General features: G+C 45.4%; 1 pseudogene; it reads left to right on the forward strand.

The window, feature by feature from the left end:
• The first annotated feature begins 568 nt into the window (after positions 1–568).
• Positions 569–2,016, forward strand: LOC142577857 (protein GVQW3-like; annotated as a pseudogene).
• The last annotated feature ends 16,219 nt before the right edge of the window (positions 2,017–18,235 follow it).

Here is an 18,235-nt window from a genome sequence, read left to right on the forward strand (position 1 = left end):
TTGCAGTCGAACCAAGAATGTTGAGCATAGTCTGCAACGAGGAGGTGCTGGTAGCCTTTCGTGAAGCCTGCCCAGGCATTAGGGTTGCCAGTGTTTCCAAAGCCTCCTATGCAACCAAATGTTTGAAATATGAAGTTACAGTAAATAGCCAAAGAACCTTTACCAAGTGCACAGGTGGAAATGCAGATAAAACCCAGACCAGCACACTTGGTTTCAAGAGTGATTCGCTGATGAGGTAAGAAGGTGACTTAAGAGTTGGTGATAAGGTATACCGAATGCAAGTGTGTGCAGTATGTATGAGGTGTGTTAGAAAAGTATACGACGTTATCTTTTTTGAGAACATCTGATGGATATGAAACAAGCGCGCTTGCATTAGCCGACCTTTAACCCGGCGTTCGTGTTGTCCACTTCTCTACTCTTGTGTCCTGTCTGCACGCCTCGCTTCTATTTTGCATAATTAAACCCTCGTGCACATGCGCGAATGTTTTCCCGCCTGCCGATAGCGTCAGTCGCTGGGACGCAGCGAGGTAGTACGCAGTGCTCTCGTCGGTTTTTTATTGCAAGGAAAATGGTGGGGCGACTGGAGAAGCGCTACTGCATCAAATTTTGCCAGAAACTGGGCGACAGCCAAGTGCAAACTATTCGGAAGATTCAGACGGCTTTCGGTGACAAGGCTATGAGCAGCACACAGGTTAAGGAGTGGTACAACCGGTTTAAAGACGGCCACACATCGGTGGAGAGCGAGCCACACTCCGGTCAGCCATCAACATGCTGAAATGACCAGGGTATTGCCGAAGTGGACGCTATGGTGATGCGGGACCGTCGTGTGACTATCCGAGAAATTGCGGAAGAGGTGGGCATCAGTACTTTTTCTGCGCATTCCATTATGACCAAAAATTTGGCCATGAAGAGAGTTGTGGCGAAATTCGTGCCGAAGCTGCTCACGGTGGAGCAAAAGCAACTTCGTGTTGAAGGCTCACAGGACATGCTGGATTCCACAAACAGTGACCCCAACTTCATGAACACAATAATAACTGGTGACGAGTCTTGGGTGTACGGGTACAACCCGGAAACCAAATCCCATTCACCACAGTGGAAGCATTCTACGTCACCAAGACCAAAGAAGACGTACCCGCCAAGTGCGCAGCAACGTCAAAAGTGATGATTTCATGACTGCTTTCTTTGACTCCCGCGGTTTGGTAGACCACGAGTACGCACCACAGGGTCAAACAGTCACGAAAGAGTACTACAGAAGGTCCTCCGTCGCCTACGTGATGCTGTGCGGCGCAAGAGACCGGAGTTGTGGTCAACAGGAAATTGGCGCATCCATCACGACAATGCTCCCGCACATTCCTCGCACTTGATTCAGACTTTTTTGGCGAAACAGCAGACTCCTGTACTTCAACAGGCTCCTTACTCTCCCGATATGGCCCTCTGCGATTTCTGTCTGTTTCCCAAAATCAAGAGGCCATTGAAAAGAGCACGATTTCAGACAATAGAGGACATTATGGCTGCAACGACAGCCGAGCTAAACTCCATTCCGAAAGAGGTCTTCTCAGAATGCTTCCAACAATGGCAGCACTGCTGGGAGAAGTGTGTGGAGTCCCAAGGAGACTACTTTGAGGGTGATTAGGTTTCCAATACTCCAGTTATGCCAGTTTTTTTTCTTTGGCCTAAGGTCGGATACCTTTCTAACAGACCTCGTATATGTACTGTTTGGCCAAAACAGATGAATTTTCTCCAAAGCAACATCGAAAGCTTTTTTTTTTTTTCAGGATGCCACTCATGTGATTTATGCAAGTGTGGACAGCGTTATATAAAGCTGCATAGGCAAAATGATACAACTAGCTACAGCTGTTAAGCGTAATATTTTTTCTGGGCTAAATTCTTGCTCCTTGAACTCATTCGGGAGCATTAACTGTAGCACCAAAGTAGTGGACCACTACCAGAACAAATGCATTAGTGTGCCCATCTCAATTCTTGTGCTTATACCAGTATTCTCTTTTACAGCAATAAGGGCTACGGGCTAACTCCCCTGATTGTTCTGATATCTACTGGTGTTGTCACTGAAATTCCCAAATTTCTTGCTAGAATATTGCAAATAAAGTTCTCATTGTGCTGTGAGGATTCAAACATACGATGAAGAGATTGGCAGTCTACAATTCTATATTTCAACCACTCTGCTGAAGGTACAGTCGTGGTGAATACTGATCCTGAAGAGCGCAATCAAGCCAACAGGTGCCATGATTGGCTAACACCTGCTCAATGTCTGCGTACTGTATCCACGCCTTCAAGTTCTGACACATCACCTTCCCACTTGTGAAGGCAGTCCTATGTTAACTTTTCATGTAATGACAGCGATTGGGTGCTTCTACTTCATTAATCTTCTTCTAGTGCTTTTGTTTTCCTCAAGCACAGCGCGAGACCTAGCAATGGGTAGCCCAAATATAGATTTGAGAAAACCAAAACAAATTCAGCAGTAAGAAGCTAAAGGGTTGTTTTGGTGGAGACCAGTGGCCAAGTCCGGTTATGAAAGAGGAGGAAGAAAAGTCGAGTCTTTCCACTTCAACACTGGGAGGCACAATTCCCACAAATAAATATGACTCGTACTTATTTTACTTCTCTAAAGGAGATTACTGACTAGCATTGACAAGTGTTCACTTCAACAAACACCACATGAAGCAACCTTCCTGCGCATATTTCACCAGCTACTGCATGATTGTTTTGCGTTATGAGTGAAACTGCAATTTTCTTTATGCCACGACTTGCCCAATTTTATGTTTTACAGTAGGATGTTAGCAGTGATATTAAGCCACTGAAATACTCGTGAATACCTAGTAGTAGAGAAAAAAATAGAAGTAAGAACGCAGTCGATTTTTGTGCGTAGACTATGCATACACCTGTTCTTTCCTATCTGCTAAACTATTCTAAACAAGAAAAGCTTATACACAATTATTGTGCAAAGTCAGACCACAACTAAACCGGAGGTATCTTTGGCAAGCAAAGTATATTTATTTGGTGACATGTCCTGCGGCCCTGCTATTGGGCTTTCTTTCCTTCCTTTTCAGCTGTGCAGTTCATTAAGAAGTGACGAGACAGTATGACAGTTTAAATCATTGAAAGACTTCGTGAAACCTTTTTTTGGGTTGTTTATTCTTGGTTTCAGACTCTACACATTGCATTTTAAGGCGTGTTTTCCCTGTTTTTTTTTGTTGCTTTTTTCTATATGCAGGGCATGTTAACATTTTTGCACATGTCAAGTATGTGGTGCCATAGATTTCTTGGAGTCTTGCCCTTTCATTCTGTACAATATGATGTCGGTTTTTTTTGTTTCCAAGGCTGTTTTACATTTGAGTGTGATTGTTGCATTTTGCTGTTTTGACTCTGTCACCCAAGCTTGAAAGATTGCTATCCACTGGCACGGTGGAAGATAGGCTAGGTGAGAGAACGGAGCACTGTCAGCGCTCTGTGGAAAGGCACGGGCGGCGTTCTGGTAACTCGGCGCGACGAGAGAGGGCGCGCGAGACTAGTGCCCGCTAGTGCCCGCTGGTGCCCGCACGCCTGCCAGTGGGATAGACAAAATTCCAATCAAGTTAATGAACTTGGCCCAAGAAGCAAGGAAACGCTGATAAAAGCATTGGAGGCAGTCACAACAAATAAGCAAATTCTGCACAGCAGGAGACAGAGTAAAATGAATTTGATTTATAAAGGGAAAGGTGATAAGAACATAAAATCCTTCCGTCCAATTACGATAACATCAGTTATATATAGACTGGCGATGCAGGCGGTGAAATTAAAAATGCACTCATGGGTAGAAAGTAATAGAATACTCGGATAACTTCAGAACGGGTTCAGAAGTGGCAGGCGCTTAGATGATAGCCTGTTCGTGCTTACCCAGTGCATAGAAATAGCTAAGGCGGAAAATAAACCTGTGTATTTAGCCTTCCTGGACATAAGCGGTGCATACGACAACGTGAACAGGGAACTCCTGTGGAACATATTAAAAGATGAAGGTGTCGGCCATGAGGTAATTGATTTTCTACAGGAAATATATCGAGAAAATAAAGTTGAAATAACATGGGAAGGAATTAAGAGTACGACAACTGTCGAGGCACACAAAGGATTAAGGCAAGGTTGTCCTCTATCACCGCTGCTGTTCATGCTTTATATAATAAATATGGAAAGAAGGTTACAACGAAGCAATCTATGGTATAATCTGTTGTACAGATTAGGCGGAAAGGTTGTTGAGCAACGACTACCGAGTTTAATGTATGCGGACGATATTGTACTGTTAGCAGATAGCCAAGAAGATTTGCAAACTCTGGCTAATTACTGTGGAGACGGAGACAGTTTAGGTTTCAGATTTAGTGCAGCTAAGTCCGGTGGGATGTTTTTCAACGATACAACTGATCAGGATCTTACAATACAAGGCCATGAAATACCACGAGTGGCCGAATACAAATATCTCGGGGTATGGATAAACAAAGGGCAGATGTACATGGAAAAGCACGAACAGTCTCTCATAGCTAGCAAAAGGGCGAAGAGATGCCGGGATAATGAAACATAGGGCATTGGGGGGGGGGGGGTACAACAGGTATGAGGTACTGAGAGGTATTTGGAAGGGAGTAATGGTGCCGGGGCTTACTTTCGGGAATGGGGTCCTGTGTTTAAGGGCAGAGGTTTAGTCGAGACTAGAAGTAAATCAGAGAGCTGTGGGAAGATTAGCCCTAGGTGCCCACGGGAAAACCACAAACGAAGCAGTACAGGGGGATATGGGCTGGGCATCGTTCCAAGCACGGGAAGCTCAGAATAAAATCGTATACGAAAAACGCCTGAGAAAATTGGACGATAACAAGTGGGCAGCTAAGGTATTAAATACCTATACAGAAAGAGCGTTCACTCAGAATGGCGGTAAAGAACTAGGAAGCTAACCAGTAAGTATGCCAGACACGAGGACGGAGAAAGACAGAGCATATTAAACGACAGGTTAAAAGCGCGGAAAGTAAAAATTGGATAAATTCAATGGAAAAGAAGCATAGTGTGGAACTATATCTATACTGGAAACAGCAGATTAGGAAGGAAGCGTTTTATGATAACGCAAGAGGCAGTGCCCTAGCTACTCTTTGAAGCTAGGTCAGGGTAACTCAGAACGCGGAGTTTTAACAAAATTTAACGAAGACACATGTACTGTGTGCGGTAAATATATAGAAACAATAGAACACCTCATACGAACATGTGATGGTATCAATCCCGATGTCCAAGCGCCCACAGTAACGCTCCCTGAGGCCCTAGGGTTCAGAGATAACAATAGTCATGTAAATAAATATGCGGTGGAAATTAGCAAAAGGTGATTGGAGGATTGGTGGCTCAAAAGCAGAGAAGTGACATAAGGTTAAAAGGGTAGGAAGACGTATTTAAATAAAATCGGGAATTTTAATAACACAGCACAGGTAAACAAAAATAAAAGGCAAAATAAAAATCTGAGCATGGTGGCAACTACCATCACCTCGTTTCAAAGGGGACGCTCCTGCCTTACATCCATCCATCCACTTTGCTTCCCGCTGGTGCCCGCACGCCTGCCAGCGCCTGCTCTGTTCTGCTGACACCTTGATCGCTACAAGACAGTCGCATTTGCTTTGTGTGTTAGTAATTTGATCAGCTTTATGCGGCTGTGCGATGGGAAAGTGCTTTGTGCCCTTCTTACTTATTTGCAAACCTGAGAAATAAAGTCTCATCATGATGTTCTGCCCGGGACTGTACATACCTTCTTGGTGGTTACATATATAAAGCAGATGATGCATCAATTTCTCTTCCATTGCTACATGGGGTGATCACACTGCTTGAAAACACGCTCGTAAGTAGGTTCCATTAGGTGTACAGAACAGATAAAGGACCGCGGAATCACTCCGTTGAAACTGGCACAGCCACGTCGGTAAATCGCCTTCACATCGTGCCGCACACGGTTTTGACTGTTCTCTTGAGACGTACACGAAATATATGAAGCCTTTTCGGTAATTCGTGGAAATAGTATTGCACATACAATGTAAGTGAAATCAAAGCGCCCACTGTAACTGTGTACTATCACGCTCGAAATTTTCAGGAACGCGAACGACTGCTCGGAAAGAATTTATATGCTGCATAGTCTGTAGTCACCTGGAATGTGTGAATGTATGAGGGGTTTGGCATGCGCTATCTGCTTGTAGCAATACCACGCAACTAACGCGGTTTAACTGCAGAGCTACAACAAACATTTTTCTGAAAATATGCGTCCCGTAAAATTTTGATCGGGACTTCTACGTGCTGCTTTTTAACACAGGCAGAAATAGCGACGATACATGGTTATTTCACCTAGCCCGGCGTTCTTTAAAGTGGGCATATAGGAGCCGTCAGTGAACACATATTTGATGGACTTTGCGCGGGCGGCTGAAGTTACAGCTTAAATCGGTACAGGGGCTAGCGCGGCAAATCGCGCGCTTTGAAAGCAGAGCATTGGCGCGCTGCGGCTCCCGGAGTCGTTCGCTCACCTAAAGTATTCTTCCATCGTGCCACTGGTGGTGGCATGACACATGTGACATTTTTTTTTTCAATAAAAGGAAGTTTGTCACTTATCCTGTGCACTGGTTCTCTTTTGTCTTTTTGAATTACAATTTGTTGCCTATATTTGCTCTTTTGTTGCATTTCAGATTAGGAATGGCTATCATAGTTGACATCATTTAACCATACTGCATATAATGCGGATGATATGTACTTGCAATATATGGTCACCATAAATATAATAGAAGTTAATAATTCAAGAATAGTGCCTTTGCATGGTGGTGCAGCCATGAATTGTGGCTATAAGGTTCCAGCGGTGCAGGTAGCCACTGCTTGTACAGAATATAGTTCAACTCTACTACTTTCAAACATAATTGTTTTTATCTGCATTTGTATAGCTCCAGTTCCTGTAAACAACACACATCTGGAGGAAGAGTGGCTTGCACCTGTAGTTGGGGCCAATGAATAGGCAAATTTCTGCCCGTTTTCATGTTATGGGCATATTAGTAAAGGCAGTCGTTTTTATAGCAGCCTGTTTGCCCAGTGTAGAAGCCGCTGCGGGGTGTCAGGATCTCGTACACATCTTCAGCTTTGCAGAGGACGCAGCATCTTGCCCGTAGTTTGTCACAGGCCATGTCTTAGGGGCAAGTTGAGTTTGCTCACTTCCAAAGGGAGAAGCAAGCTTATTGAAATTGAAGTAAACCGCTTGTACACTCAGTGGCCTTCTTCATTTTGTGTAACATATGTGGTTATAGTGACCCTTGCTTTATGCACTTCTTGTCCAGCAGCAGTCTTTTGCTTTTGAAACACTCAGGATAGCTTTCAGCAAGCTGGACAGGAATAACACTGAAAAACCAGCAGATGTTAACTGTCGAACTTATCATACGAAGCTTCATGCAGTATGATGAGGGCGTAAATAAATGAGGGTGTTCCTCAAGGCCTTGTAGCACATGTCATGAGTTTGGAGCAACATGATGTATAGCACTTTTTTGATCGCATGCTATAGGTTCAGCAGGTTTGGCCGTGGTTGAAGTACAGCACAAGGTCGAGAAAACAGATGTCTATGAGCAGCACCCTGGTAAAGGAGACGCTGGGAAGACTAGTGGGAGCCTGTTGAACATCTGGTTGACCCAGTTGCTGGCTTCATCAGACAAAGTGTGATAAAGAGAAGGAAGTCATGAGCACATCAGAAGGTTTATACATATAGACACTGTGCTAAGGTTCTCGGGCAGGTCTCTGTCATAACAAGTCTTAGTGCACAAGCTATGCACGACCAACTACATATGCCTTCTGCTCGGACAAAGAACTACTCATTGTAACTAACGAAGATGGAATGGACAAAAAAAAGCAGCTCCATTAATCTGGTTTCACTGGTATCAGCAGTGTTTTGCAAGTGTGCATTGCCATACTCCCCACTGCCTTCTTGGTTGACATCGGCAAGGACCAGCTTGAGGCAAGGGGTAATAGACGTCTTTGCAAGCTAAAAATGCATGCATGCATGGTGAGCACATTGTGTCCAAAAAGTAGGCACATCACAGGGGCACTGGAGAAGGAACAGATCATTGACAGTGGGCAAAGACACGATTCTCTGCTACTAAACACCCAACACTGTTGCCATGTGACACCTCTGAAACAATCCCTCTCAAAGAGGAAATCATCCTTGTGCATCCATAAAAAGGGCAGATTGGCAAAGCCCCTTCAGCAATGCTGCCAGCTTCAAAAGGTCCACTTGGCACATCCTGAATGCTTCGTTCTTAGACTTTGCTGGGTGCAAGCATTCTACTGTCCAAAAGTTGTCATTGAGAGCACTGTTGGTTTGGTGGCAATACAGTTCAGAAGCGATTGCAACAAACATCCCTTCCTAGTTGGTCTGGAGGTTCACGGTGCTCACGAAGCGACACCATGAGACAAGCAAGGTGACTGGATGCCTCCAAGCCCTTGTTCGTTTATCACACTGTTCTGTTAGTAACAACCAAGAGACCTGAAACCAACAAGCTCAAGTTCGGCACTCGTGTGGTTACTGTGGAGGATCCATAATAAAAAGCACAAAAACAGAAAACTCAAGGGAAAGGATAAAGCACCATTTAACATTTAGTATTGCTGCAGCCCACCCCCTTTTGTTTTTTCTGGTCGTGCTACATTTTTTTACTATATTTATAGATAGGCATGAACTTCTCCTGTGCGCAGCTTACTGCAGAGAGTATAGGTGATGTTCCCAATCAGTGTCCAATCTTTATATACACTATGTGCTGGCTCAAAGAGGTTTGAAAAACTGCAATGGAAGCTTCTAGTAGAAAAGGTGCCAGGAAGAAAAAAAAAAGCTGTGCTGCAACCATCTTGACAACATATTGTCCCCTTAATAAAAAATTGTGCTTCCATATCAACATCAGCCTTGCAGCTTAGAGTAAAGTACCAGCGCACTTATGAACAACGAATCAATTCTCAAAGAGCATGTGCAGTCCAGCCAAAAGCATGGGCATGAGTCCGCATTGTGCTCCTGCATTGAAGGTGAATAATGCGTTCCATAATGGCGAATGTGCTTTAGTAGGCTTCCCTGCAATATGAATTTGTAATGCACAAAGAAGTGTCAATAAAGCTTACCACGAGCACAGATGCACTTGCAAATTATATCACAATTATATCACAATTTCCACCCATGTATTGCAGTGTAGCAAGCTACAAAAGAAACGTTGCATAATTGGGCTTTTCAATATTACTTTTCTCGCAATACACCAGTGTTTCACGGTGAAGCATACTGTCACTGGACATAAGAGTGCTTTAATTATGCGCTCGGGAACTCGCTGCTTCACAGGTCGTCTAAGTGGACATACTATGCTGAGTGATAGCGGCCCCCTCCCCCTTTTAGCATGCTTCACCGCGTAACTAAAGTGTACTGCGGCGAAGAAGCAGTACATTTGTATTGAGTGAGTAAACAAATGGTTTTTACAACATTACAGAAATAAACGCGCACCATGCATCAGTCTACCACACGGAACAGCGTCGCAACAAAAGGTAGCTGATTCACACAGGCCGTGTATGGGGCTCTTGCATTGCCCAGGAGGCGCTGCGAAAATGGAGCTAAAGAGCGCCCTCTGTCCTGAACTGGGTAGTACCAAGCTCGGACGTCTGCTTCGGAAAACACGTTTACAATATGGACCCGCCACTTTCGGTTTTGTTGTACCACGGTTTGCCGTGTATATCGGGCGCCGAAGATTATTTCAGGGGTGGCACGCTGCGTAAAGGCAATAAATTATGCAACGCCGAATACGTATACGCCGTTCAAGAAATAAGCGGCGAAGTTTTAGCGCGGTGTCAATCGCAAGTGAAGCGAGTCGCGTACGAAGTTGAACTTCAGGTAAGGTTTGCACGCTGCTAGATTCAGGCGCACAAACAAGAGGAAATGCTTGCTATAAACGAATTCACAGCAGTGATAAGCACACATGTGTACGGAACTGCTCGAACGCACGATGGTACGCGCCTCGACGGCAGCGGTCTTTCAGCATGCCGCGAAACGGCGGGCCTCCTGCAATCTTTGTTAACTGCATGCCGCTAGACAAGTAGTTATGCCTGCACTGTAGTAACGGCCATCTGTCCCTTTAGCCACTGATGCAATGCATATGAGGCCGCAGTAATGTACGTGCGGATCGCGCGAATCGCGCTGCAGCGCGAGCTCGTACGCTGCTCGCTTGATGTAGCTTTTAATGACAGCGCTCGAACATCGATGTGCTGCAATCAATACCTCCTTGCTGCGCTGCCTCAACGTGCTGGCTTGAGGTCAAGGACGAGCACATTTACCTCTTTAACCTGTGCTGCTCGTAGTGGGGTAGTGAATTCTCACCGAATCAGCCCGACCATTTGTGGTCATTTGCACACACCTGGTCACTTCACCACTTCGCACCAGTCGAATTGTTAAATGTCGCTGTGGCCGGGTCTCAAATCGTGAATCACCAGCCATGCCTGCTGCTATGTCGGTCTGCCGTCGGGACTGTAGGTGCAAAAGACCGAATTTTAGAACGCAGATAATCAAGCACGCTTCAAGACAGGCGAAGCAGTCAGCATGGCGCGAAGTTTCGCTTACCCAGCGCGACGAACTGCAGTTATCCAGCGCGCCCGACGCTCCGCTTCGTGATACCTTGAAGGAAAATGGTAGAATCTGATGTTGGGATTCAGGCCTTCTTGTTCGTGGCAGCCCACGACGCAGAAGTAACGACGGCGACGCTTTTTCGAGGCTGAGCTAGGTCTCTCCGGATCGGCGTCGCCTATTCCTTCTGCTTCCAGCATTACGTCTCACGGAGAGTCCGTTTTCGTTAAACTATAGGCTGCGGCTAGCTCGCAGCATGGTCGGCGTGGTCCGTGAGAAGTGACGAGCCTTTTCACACTCGCAACAGGGCAGAAAAAAGTGCGAATCGACGCAAAACTCAGGCTAGAAACGTGCTTCGCCACAGCCAGGGCTCAATACTACCCAAGCCGGTACTACCAAGATAACGTTTCGCGCGCCGCCACCAGGTGCCGCTACTATACCTCAAACTCGACACAGCGCAAGACGCCTATTCCACTTATGAGTCTTAAAGGGTATTATGGGTAAGTCGAAATTTCAGACACACAGAAATATGCTTATATGTTTACGTTCGTACTCCTTGCTTAATAAGACTGCCAGAACTTCCACAATAGAAAGTAATTTACAACACACAAACGCAAAGAACACAGACATATGCCTCGTTTTCAACTCGGTCGTCATGCAAATGACACATATATCACGGGGGGAAAAACATGAACATGCTGTGTGTTAGCATCGTAAGCTTCATACTAGGCAAAAGGAGCGCACCACAATCCCGCGACAGCCGCTAATGAGACCAAAACGGGAGCACATGTCTGTGAAAGCGCAAATAGAGTCCCTAAGCCACTCCGCTCCTTCATCACCCCCCTGCACGGCTGCACCACTCGTACCACACATTCAGCGCCGAACATTGGGCGGTCGACGCAGTCGCATTTACATGACTTGTAGCGAGCAGCACATCACTCTATGTCCGTTGAGCAAAGTCGGACACGGCGACGCCACATCGCCGTATCGCAGAACTTCGCTGCCGAGGCGCTAGGCCACTAGGCCACTTCGACATTTCAATTGTCACCACCGCCGGGTTCTCAAGGAAGCACGGGTCACACAACGCAGATTCTGTACTGCCAGAGCTCACAGAGGCCAAAGCCGCACTGCCACACTACCACTACTCACGGCTTTCCGCCAAGTAACACAGAACATACAACCAACACACAAGCAACGCAAACACAATCACATGAGCAATGTTGAACAACGCGCGGTCCATAGAACGATTAAGCCGAGAACGAACACGCCACGGCGTCGCTCGGCGTCACCATCGCGCCTTCTCAAAAAACCCTAAACGATCCTGTCCCGAGGCACCTAGGATTAGGTCACGTGAGGGATTTTTGTACATATTGACGCACGCTCTTGCGCGCGCCCGCAAGCGTACGTGTGGTCTGGGCTTAAGAGGAAGCTTTAGCTCGGGCCCAACTTTGACGCGGCCTATTCAAATACATGTAAAACGCAAGAACGTTTTTCTGAGATAACCCCATGACCGATTTTAACGAAATTTGTTGTATTTGCGAGAAAAAGTTAAATTCTAGTGACTGTTGGAAGCGGAATTTCGATTTAGGGCCTGAATTTTGTTAGAAGAATTTTCAAAATTTCGGAAGTTTGAAAAAAATAGAAGCATAATTTTTAAAAATTCATAGCTCTGCATCAAGAACAGATATTGCGGTTCTTTGAACGGCATCCATTAGATCATTGAAAGCGGACAAATTCGATATATCATTTTACATCTTACGTGAATTTGTTACGTTGTTTACAAGGGTTCTGCAAAAGCTGTATTTCCATGTTACTACATTTTTTGAGATTCATGTGTAATATGTCAATTTTGTCCGCTTTAGATGTACTATTAGATGCAATTCCCGGGATTGTGTTATCAATTTTCGTTGCTGAGTTACAGAGTTGTAAATATGATAGTACCGTATTTTGAAAATTTTGGATTTTCACCAATTTTTAATAAAAATTGACGACCTCACTCAAAAATGCGAAACTAACATACACTAGAGTTTAAGTTTTTCTTTAAAATGCAACAAACCTCGTCAAATTTGGTGCAGTGGTTGCCGAGAAAAACGAGTTCTCTTTTTACATGTATTTAGATAGGAGCGCCCGAGCTAAAGCTTCCTCTTAAGAGGGAGCTTTAGTTCGGGCCCAACTCCGACACGGCCTATTCAAATACATGTAACACGCAAAAACGTTTTTTGTGAGATAACCCTGGACCGATTTCAATGAAGTTTGTTGCATTTGAGAGAAAAAATTTAAATTCTAGTGACTGTTGCAAGCGGAATTTCGATTTAGGGCCTGAAATTTTTTAAAAAGATTTTCAGAAATACAAGAGTGTGAAAAAAATAAAGCATGAAGTTTACATCTTAATGGGTCTGCATCAAGAACAGATATCGCGGTTCTGTAAACGGCATTCATTAGATCATTCAAAGCGGACAAATTCGATATGTCAATTTGTATCTTACGTGAATTTGTTACGCTGTTTACAAGGGTTCTGCAAAAGCTGTATTTCTATATTACTAAATTTTGTTTTAGATTCACGTGTAACACGCCAATTTTGTCCGCTTTAGATTTACTATCATATGCAATTCACAAAATTGTAATATCATTTTTCCTTGCTGAGTTACAGCGTTGTAAAGTTGATAGTTTCGTCTTATCAAAATTTTCAAACTTAACGTGCACGTTTAGGTGTACGTTAAGGAACCCCAGGTGGTCCAAATTATTCCGGAGTCCCTCACTATGGCGTGCTTCATAATCATATCGGGGTTTTGGCACGTAAAATCCCATAATCTAAGTGCGTGCGGCTGACACATTGACCAAGCCTGCGTGCGACCATCGGCATTTTTATGTGTGCGCAGGCTTACGTTCTTCAGTCGAGCCTTGTTCACTCTTGCACCGCATCCGCCATCGTTCACTTCCCTGCGCCCCTCCAGTACAAGAAGAATATCTGCCGTAAGGAGGGTTTGCCCCTTAATTACTCACAGCAGCCGCTTCCTTCCCATCGTTCCACATGGCGGTTTTACGTGCCACAAATGCATCGTCAGCTGTCAAAAGCAGAAACACAGAACAGCTGTCACAGACCTGCGCGGCGTTTATCGTACGTATTCTGAAGTACAGGGGTTTTAGTCTGCGATGACACGTTATCATGAATCCACCGAAGACTAGAAACGCATTCCCAGAGGTTTTCCTTCCTCTGCGGCGTGGCACGGGGTGTACGGCGTCGCGTGCGCGCTCGTTCCACGCTTTTTGGAGCCGGCTGTTGTTGCGGCCAGTCCCACTTGGTCACAACAGCTGGAAGAGCACGGACTAGATAACAAAGCGGAATAAAATATGGAGACAAACAATCCTGCACACACGACGCCTTTGCCCCGGTGCGAGACCTACGGGGCAGCACACACATGAGCGCACACCACCACAACAAAACCACCATTGTGCCCCGACATGGCCGCTACAGCGAAAAAATACCACGTGACGTCCTCCACACTTTTCCCCTAGCGCGCGGAGGGGGTAGCGCCCCTCCTCAGTTTTTAAATGCGTAAGCATTTCTATACGTGCCCAACCATGCAGGTAAACCTTCCGTCCCTCCGTTCATGTCGTCTCGCTGCAGCGCTGTTGTTTATACTGGCCGGATCAAGTTTCATAACATTAATAATGACAGCAGACTGCGTGGAAATGATCAAGTGGCCCAATGCATACGCATACGCATACTTAGACAATTCCCAGAAGAGCTTCTGCGTGACTACTTTTTTTTTTAGAGCACGGCTTTACGCGCCCGTTCTTGTCGCGAGCGTCGGCGGCCCACCGAGCGATCGAGCTCAGCAAAGGATGAAAGAGCGAACGCGGAGCGCAGCGGGGGATGAAAGATGGGGATAGCGAAGAGAGCGCGAGGCGGAACGCGGAGGAGGAGGGTATGGCGAAAGCGTGAGAAGGAAAGCTTAGTGCCGCGCAAGACGCGCTCGAGATGGCTTCGAGACGGTGCTAGAGTAGCACGCGTCAGACGTGGAAACAAAGCGCTGCATGAGCGGATGTCTGTCTTGCGGCGGCTGCTTTGAACCGCGCCCACGCCTCACCCCCGCGCTGCCTCTTGCGATCTCCCGATTAGCCAGGCAGTCACGCCATGTACACGTCGCACCAAAAGTTATAGTAATGTTTTTTCGCACCGTTTGCAACTTGTCGCACGAGACAGATTGTCAGCGCCATTCATTATATGGTGAAATGAAAACACGTACGGAGCTGCGCTCAAATTTCGCATTAAGGAGTATCGCAATTGTCGGTCAACTTTTCCTTCCTCCATGCCTACCCTTTAGCCACCGTATCGGCTAGTGTGACGGGCGAGAGCGGAGGGCTGCACAAATTAGCCATGCGAGACGGCGACCCCGGTAGATGGTACTGGCTATGCCACAGGTTCCAGCAGCGCCGGCACTGGCCGTTTTTGCGTAGGGCCACATGTAGGCACTTTCACCTTGTTTCCAATAATCACACGCCACGTCCGTGTTGTGCGATAACAGGACATGAACTAGTCATTTTGTTCATTAATTCGTTGAAAAGCATGCGTTTGAAATTTTAAATGGTGCTTAACATAAACAAAAACCACAGAATGTTTCTAATGTATACGCAATTGGCATGCGGCGCTTAGTTAATGATAACGAAATATTTCTCAGCATTGATTAGTTTTGACATGTTTCACATGCTTCAGTTGGATTAATCCATTTGCGCGAGTGCCTATTAAAACTGTGCTTAGATAGTTTTCGTTTTTCTCTCTCAGTGAGCTTTGTTTGACGTGTAAACTGCTTACTATTTATATAGCGAATAATGGTTCTGTGTAGTGTTTATTTATTTTTTTCAGTGTTTCCCTCTTTCTCTCTCCGTAATAAAGATTTCGTTCAGTGTCAAGCGTCCGAAGCACAGATTTAATTTTCTCTTTCTATCCCTTTTCCTTGGGGAACTTGTTATATTATAGAGTAGAAATGGCAATGCTGTAGCTCTGATACACTGAACATCTTAATATATTATTTTTTTAGCTATTTCTCTCTATCCTACCGTAAACGCTTTCTGTATTCTTCGCTTTATATGCACACTCAATACACGTGAGGAAAGTTGAAAAACACGTTTATTCATCACACATTTCTCTCCACATGTTTTTTCACCACATTCGGCGGACGTCCTGCACCTCCTCAACTTCAAATGCTTTTGTCGCTCCCTTTGGGAAGTCCTGTCTTTGTTTAAAGACTTTGTCAAGAACTGCATGCGTGTCAGTAGTTAAAACTCGACTTTCACTAACTTGGGCAGCAAGATGTGGTCAACCTGCTCGCCCTCGAGCTCACAGGCTCCGAAGAACACACTATCACGTTCAATTAGAAACTTTACCTTGTCCCATGTTGCATCAGGTAGGCGGCCGTAGATTATCACACACATGTTCAAACTCCACGGTGTGCAGTGTATCTGGTATCTCAGCCTTGAGATACCTGTTATCTTGCTGCTGCTGCTGCTGGCGTAGCTGCGCGTGCTGTGCGGCGTGTTCTTGCTGGGCTTCTTGCCTGATGATCGCGTTCAGCTTTTGTCATTTTGCAGCAGACCTACGCTGCTCACATATATTTCTATATTTCCTTTTTGTGGGCACTTTCTTTAGAAAATACTTAGGCGCTTCGGGGAACGCGGTAGACACGGCGCCTTCTTTAAAACGCGGACGATCGTGAAATAACTGCGCAACCTCACCGTTGATTGCGTGCCGGTATATGTGCTTTCGATGAATCTTTCGTCGAAGTGCCGTTCACAAACTACGCTATCGTTCGTGAGCTTTTTGTGAGATCGTTTAATATTCCGGGCCCCCCATCCCTCCTTTCGCAAAGAAATTTTTCCGAGCAAGGTCTATACCTGCCTTTGCATCCAGGTACAGTCGACTACAATAGATTACGGACCATGGGATCTCGGAAAACGTTCAATTTTCGAGCAGCCTGTAACAGTAGTCAGTTAAACCGAACATGACAATGTTGTTCACATATACCGGTAGAGGCTGTAAATGCGAATACCAGGCAGCGTTGTGAGGCTGCGCACATATTCAGATTTTTCTCAGATTCCATGTTCCGTAAGCTTTTGTAGTTGACTGTACAAAGCACGCACTTGATCGGCGTGACGGCATGATTCCTCGCTACATCCAACAATCGAAGAGCCAATTCCTCGCGTGGCAACCAACGACCGAACACTGCTGCTGCCAAATTTCACAAACAATGAAGCGGCAAGATCGAAGTGTCGACGCAGCCGACGAAGCCTAGTCAGGGGCCGGCCATCACAGGCGTGGCACGGATGGATGGATGTTATGAGCGTCCCCTTTGGAATGGGGCGGTGGGTTGCGCCACCAAGCTCTTGCTATTATACTCCCTGATGTCCTACCTAGGTTAAAGAAAGAAAAAGAAGCAAAGAAAAAATACGATGAATTTTCATAACCGAATTTTCTGACTTCCTATTGTGAACTTTGTTTTTGTACGTCTCCGTTCTTTGTCGTTTCCCTGCTTTTCTTCTACCAATCTTCCAATCGCCTCTTACTAATCTCTATTGTGGACATGTTTACTTTCGCCCTGCTCTCGCTGAACCCAAGGGCTTCAAGGAGGCCCGTGGTGCCTGAATAGACCGCTGGGCAGATATCTTCACATTCTAATAAAACATGCTCCATTGTTTCTCTAGCTTTACCGCAGCAAGCACATGATTCTTCTTCCTTCTTGTATCTTGCTTTATAGGTACATGTTCTAAGGCATACTGATCTCGCTTCGAAAAGTAATGAGCTTCCCTTTGAGTTATCATAAATTGTTTCTTTCCTGATTTCGTCTTTTACTCTTAAGTAGTTACTCATGGCAGGTTTCTTTTCCGTTGCCGCCACCCATGAGATTATCTCAGTCTGTCTGACTTTCCGCTACCCTGCACCCTACAGGCCGCATACTTGCTGGTAAGCTTACTAGTTCTTTTCCTCCACTGTGAATCAATGTATTTTTGGTGCAAATACTCGAAAACTCTTCCAGCCCATTTACTTTCTTCCATATTCCTCAGTCGCTGTTCATAATCAATTTTACTTTGAGCTTCTCTCTCTGCAAAGCTTGTCTAGCCCATGTCATCCTGCACAGCTTCATTTGTAGTCTTCCCCTGTGCGCCCAATGCGAGGCGTCCCACTGACCTTTGGTTGTCATCGAGTCCTGATTGTACCCCTGATTTCAAGCAAACAACCGCATTTCCAAAAGTAAGTCCTGGAACCAGTACACGTTTCCCCATACCCCGGAGCACCTCGTACCTTTCCTATCCCCATAGTGCTCTGTGCTTCATTATGGCTGCATTTCTCTTCTTCTTTACTGTTATTGTTTTCTCCTGTGTTTCCATATATCTATTGCCTTGGTTTATCCATATATCAAGGTATTTATATTCTTTTACCCGAGGTATTTCCTGGCCCTGTATTGCCACTGTCTGTTCACTGTGTTCGTTGAATACCATAACACCTGATTTTCTAACGCTAAACTTCAAACCTAAATTCTCGCCTTCCTGTCCACAGATATTAGTCAGACGTTGCAAATCACTTTGCTTGTTAGCTAGCAACACAATGTCGTCCGCATAAAA

This window comes from Dermacentor variabilis, chromosome 4 (genome assembly GCF_050947875.1).
Source record: "Dermacentor variabilis isolate Ectoservices chromosome 4, ASM5094787v1, whole genome shotgun sequence".
Classification (NCBI taxonomy): Eukaryota; Metazoa; Arthropoda; class Arachnida; order Ixodida; family Ixodidae; genus Dermacentor; species Dermacentor variabilis.